Source organism: Anguilla anguilla, chromosome 14 (assembly GCF_013347855.1).
Source record: "Anguilla anguilla isolate fAngAng1 chromosome 14, fAngAng1.pri, whole genome shotgun sequence".
Taxonomy (NCBI): domain Eukaryota; kingdom Metazoa; phylum Chordata; class Actinopteri; order Anguilliformes; family Anguillidae; genus Anguilla; species Anguilla anguilla.
Window position 1 is genome coordinate 14,258,026 of NC_049214.1, and position 6,344 is coordinate 14,264,369.

Below are 6,344 nucleotides of genomic sequence, written 5' to 3' on the forward strand. Positions count from 1 at the left end.
AGTAAATAAATAAATAAATAAATAAATAAATAACAGAAGCATGGGACATTGCTTTTGCCCCTGGGGGAGGTGGGGGTTTGGGGGGGGGGGAGCTATCCTCAGGCCCTGGAGAGAATCTTCAAAGACCCCAATCATTTGTTTACTACATTCATATATCTGTTATATCTCCCCCTCCCTTCTCTTTCTCCTCCTTTCATTTATGTCCCAAACAAACCTCAGGCCACCTCTTGCACCACCCTGTCCCCTGTCCCCACCCCCCATCCCGCCAGTCTACAGCCGTATCTCCTGGTGATCTCCGTAGACGTTATGAAACGCGAGGCCTTCAGGTGATAGTCTGTCAGAGTGAGAGCCAGTGATACTACCCCCCACCCCAGCCCACCTCTGCTATCTCATCCCAAACCCTGATGTGCCATAATGGATGCTGGGTGCTTTGATGTGAACGGCATCATCACCAGCAGGGTTAGAGTGCAGACAGGAGCCTGTTTTTATGTGTGGGGGACAGGGGGTGGAGACGGTATGGCAGCTGCCCATCAAAGGGTTTGCGTTACAGCATGGAGCCCAATCACTCTGGTGGCTGACTGTCTGTGAGTTTTAGTTCTTCCCCACTTTTGCTTTATGATTCACCTACTCCCAGCTGGTCTCAGTTGTGCAACGTGTTTCTTAAAACACAGCCTTGGCAGCTTCTGTGGGGAGCTCATATTCTAAAGGACAGTCATTTCTGATGTACATTGACGCTTCCTCCAAGAAATTCAAAAATACTGCAATAGATTGAAATAAAATGTTTCAATCACCATTACCATCACCCCACCCCCTCCCCCCAAAGCACAGAGAGGCATCCCAGCGCCTTTTCTGGGTAATGGTCTCCAGCAGAGAGAGTGTTTCATTCGTCTCCACGGGCCTCTTTCATCTCTAACAGGTCTATTTGCTGCCGTATTATGGAAACAAATGCCCTGTCCCTCTTCTTCCAGACTTGTGGGGACCCATCCCCCATCAGGGCAGGAGGGCAAGGATAGTGACATGGTATTCCGGAAAGTGCCAGCATGTGCTAAGATGGCATATGCCACCCCCCCCCCCCCCCAAAAAAAAGCCACTTACACGAAACACTGGAAAAAACAGCAGTCCCCATTCACTTCACTGGCAAATTCTACAAAATACTAATATCAGTGCAAATCTCACCCATTATGCAAATTGTATATATGGGAATGAATTGAGGAGGTGGAAAATATGTTGGTAAATTGGCAATGTTTCTACAAGTAAATATTTGTTGAAAATAGCAGAATTGGCCGGTTCTGGGGGAATGGAAGCCACAAAAGTAAAGGGAACCCGTTGGGCCCCCTGTTTGCTCACGGCAGCTCCACTACATGGAAGGTCAGGGGCACCATATGGAGCGGCTAAGTTAGGATGGTTCCAAGGGCCCAAACTGACAGGGGCCCTCTGAAAAATTGTATTTGTGCAGGGATGGGCTGATCTTTTCATGGGACCCAAAACCCTTGCCAGTGCCCCTGCTGACCGATCAGGTCTTGATGACCCTGATATCAGGGGTTTTTGGCTGGATGATCTAGAGCAGAGCCCCCCAAACTATGGATCTGGGCCCCAGTGTTGAGTCATGAGAGGGGATTACGTGAGTGGCAAGGTAAAGGAGAAAAATGAATGAGGTCATGCATTTATTTGACAAAAGAACTTGTTATATATTTATACGCTCCCTACCTGTCAAATTAAACAAGCTTATATGCACAATAATAGTATAGTCTCAATTTATTATTAGAATCTTTGTGTATATGAAAAATATGTACATTGGGGTGGATGCTTTGCAAATAGTTTAACCCATGTTGTTCAATAATAACATGTATTTCTCACACAGATATTAAAATTTATGAAATCTATAGAAGCTGTAAACATATAAAAAGCCAGGGTTTGTCATATACAATCAATACAGGTTTTAATTGCTCAGGTACACAGATTAATGTGTCCATTAATTTGTTTTGGCATGTTAAAATATTTTATTTCTATATTCAGACATAATTAGGCTACATTTTCAGAAAGGGTGGGGGTCAGTGATAATATTCATCTTATGAATTATGTTGTTGTGATTTTGGAACCGCTGTGCTGGAGATTTTAGAGGTTTTAATCTTGCGTTTCTGAGCAGCTGGAGTCTGCAGTGAGTGTCAAAGGGTGCAGCTGTTTCAGAAATGGAAGAAAAATGACAGACCTTGCTGGAATGTTCTCCAGCCTGCCTCATCCACATTAGAGCTACTGACAGAGGAGGTGACTTAAATAAGGAACTCAATCAGCTAACAAAAGCAGACAGGACCACCTGTCAAAAGGTCTATGTGTTATCTCCTACCCCAGTCAGAACCAATTTTACTGTGCAGCACACAGGTAGGGAAGGAAAAACTAATGTAACCAGTTTTTTTATGTAAACAGTCTACCACTGTTATGGACTGTTATGGATGAAAAAATCTGCTCTCACTCAGGTTGAAATACGCAGTCAGCAAATCTGCTTTTCATCTTTTTTTCCCTTGAATTTCAAAGTAGTGGTCAGGTCTGGAAAACATAGTTCCACCACCCACTATTGTCTTTTGCTGATTTTGCCTGTTTGCCTGAGCTTCATCCTGACACCACATTATACACTGTTTTTCATAAAACATCCACAGGTTGAGCTGTCTTTGTCACTGAAGCCAAACAGAAGTGGACTGGACCTTTTCCGTTATGGCCCGTTGGATCTGGAATAATGTACCTGAAGATTTAAGCCTGGCAAAAGTCTGTGTTCTCCTTCAGATATTTTAACAACACATTTTTATAAGCTAGTTTTTTAACTGATACATTTTGTTTTGTTGATGTTATTTTACTGATTTTATCTCTGCATTTCTTTTACTTTACATTTTTCCTTAGATTTTATTTCTGTATTTATTTTTATTAATATATTTTTATTACATTTTTAATGTGTCCTTTGAATAAAGTACATCAAACAACTGTGACAAAAGGGAGAAATAATTAAAGTTATTATAACAAACATCTCTCTTTCAAGAAACCATATACAGAGATCACAAGGACTTTGGAACACACATTTTAAACACATTGAATCTTAAGAAAACACCCAGGATTTTCACTGACATGTATCCACAGCCACAGGCAGCCACCCATGAGATGCCAGTGTTTGTGTGTGCATGTGCGTGCATGCGTGCGTGCATGCATCTGTGCATGGCTCTGAATGACATTGGCCTGGTTCTGGGGTAGGGCAGGAGGATTTTGGGGCGAGGGTGTGGAGGGTATCTATGTTTGGGGGTCTTGGTTACCAGACAGCCTGCCAGTCAGCCCGACACACAGACCTCCAGACCTGTAGTCTCACCTGTTCCCCGCTGTGGCGTCGCTTCTAAAAAGCCTGAAAGCAATAGGTCTCCTCCCAAACACTCACACACATTTTTTCCTCACGTGCGGCGTGGGAAAAAAGAGGGGGAGAAAGACGTCACCAATCCACCCCACCCCTCCCATACCCAACATCTCCTCTTAGAAGTCACAGCGAGGCCTCTTCTTTTACATGTTTATGAATGATGAGATAACTCAATGGAAACTGGTGGAACTGGCTGACTGTCAAAGGCATTTGGAAGAAGGGGGGGGGGGGTGGGGGGGATCTACATTTGGACATTTGGAATCTCCTTTTCCTGTCCATTCAAACCGCAGTGTTAAAGAAACATCCGAGGTGTGAGAGCACACAGCTTCTTTGAAGTTAAAATGACATTCAGGGGTTAATTATGCTGTTAAGAAGACCTGTTGAAGAGATACGGCACGGCTGTAAAATTCCATTAAAGGCCGCCTAAAACTAACAGCCCTGTTTGTGTGGGGTTGAGGGTTAAGCATCATTCCCACATCTTGGTTCATGCATTTGAGTCCATTTGTAACTAAACAAGTAGACACATGCAAGATACAGTGCACGACATGACTATGTATATTAGGAAACATTTCAGTTTGCTTTCATGGTTTTTTCTATTTGCATTCAATCCTTCCCATCCTGAGTGTCTTAAAAATAAAAGAAGTGATTTTGTCCCCCCTCCCTGTTCTTGTTCTGTGCCTTAATATGCTGTTCTTATTCTGATTGTCACAATGGCTTCCTCAAGTTCTATCCCATTGACTGTTAACTTTGATGTTTTTCTCACATTTTCTTAATCCCTTCTTAAAAATGAGATCCATAGAGCCCTGTGCGATTTTTTACAACACTTTAGAAAATGAAGATTGATGTGTTTATGATCTTTGTGGAAAAATTGATTGGAGAATGGAAATTCTCAATCTCTCTCTTTTTCTATGCAATTAACTTGATGTTTTAATCTTATGTATTGACTGATACTACCAGTCAGGAGAAGAACTAACAATCATGCTCAAATAAAGAACCTCCCACTGCACCCAGATTTTTTTCATTTCTAGTGAAGTATCTTTTTATTTTCTACCACACTGTTCAAAGTAATTTAGAGCAAATATCCATGTTGGTTCAACGATTTCCCTGTGTTGTCGTTTATATTTCCCTATGGTATAAATAAAGGCATTATTTTCTACTTTTGGTGAATGATTTAGGTGATGCTGCAAAAACCCAGATGTTACAGGGGTAAGAATCCATATCCATACATGATGTTTTTACACACACGCACACACACATGCACATGCACACACACACACACACACACACACACACACACATACACACACAATCACAAACTCCAAACAACATCACAGTTTCTTTCAGGTTTAATAATAAAACATCATGTGACACTTCACAGCACAGATTGGGATTTTCTTAAGTGTATAAAACAGGAGGGGCCAAAATAAAATACAGATCTTTCCACTCAATATTTGGAGACACTGAAACTGTTTGCATAAAATTAATAATGAATTAGTACAGCAAAAATGATCCATCTTCACCAGAATAACAACGATAATAAGTTTACATCACAATTGCAAATTCACTTAAACTGCATTTGAATTGTAGAGAATGACTCCACTTATGCACAGCTTAGCCAAGAAATCTTAGCGTGATCACTGGTCAATTCCACCACACTGTTTATCTGCAGACATGCACCCACACAGTCAGGCTGCCTGACCCAGCCTCTATCTGACAAGCTGCTCAGTTATACTCCTGGATATGAACTATTCAATATTAACAGCCATTTTCTATCCAGGAATTTCAATGTACAACCAGCCAGTTTTCATCAAGTTCCTAACCCTGTCCTCAGTAACCCCCTTGCTCCTCACATCCTACCCCCAGAGTCTAGTGAAGGAGTGCACAGACTCAGCTTATTCAGGATTACATTTCTGAACAGCTGAGTGCACCATCACTGGCTCAGTCCTGGATCAGACCACAGTAAACCACATTTAATGAGGTTATATCCGCAGCCTTCAGTTGTAGATCACAGTGTAAAGCCGCGTTTCCACCAAAATTACCCGGAACTTTCAGTCCCAGGAACTGCTTTACCAGGAACTAAAAGGTTCCTTCAGCCAATGGCTGTCTGCGTTTCCACCGGGGTCTAAAGTCCCGCGAAGATTAGGCAAATTAGCCCACTGACGTATGAAAAAGTGACGTTGTCCTCGGTCCATCTGTCATATGATTTCTTCTGTAACACCATACTACCACCGAAGTAGCCTACATTATTTTCTAATAACCGGGACAGCCCGGAGGGGTTTATTCCACTTATATACAACGGGTTGCCAACAATGACTATATATGGTTACTTTTGTATTTATTGATTTTTATCGATTTAATCACATGGAATTGAAATATTCTTCTGCAGCCGTTTGGGCATATTTTACCGTTGTCAAGCAAAACTGTCGTTGGTAGTTGAACTTGGACCGTTATGCAACAAATAGGATATAACAGACCAATAGTCAGATTGTAACTGTTTTATATATCCTCTCAAACACATTCATTATGTTTTCATGCGAACATTCGCTTTCATGTCTTGACATCCGAAGCGACAGAATGCATTCACATTTCCAATATAACTGGCAACAACAGCAGAAAACATGCACACGTTGTAAACAATTTGCTGTTTGATTACTTTCTCATCGTCAATTCTATATAGGCTAATCGCAAAATGACAAGAATAGAACGAAAACTCGGACTTGCGTGAAATTTTAAATTAGTAGTGGTACAGCCACCATTTGTTTTCCTTCGGAGTTACTGCTAGCCGAGCAGCGAAGTGTGCCCTCCAGATGCGAACCATGCACCATAAATTAGTCCATAGTCTTCCTGGTCTTTTTGTGAAATTGAAGAATGGCAGAGTAAAATTACGGCAGTCTGAAAAAGCTAAAGGTACTATTACTAGAATTAACCTGTTATTTTACCATGACAAAAAGTG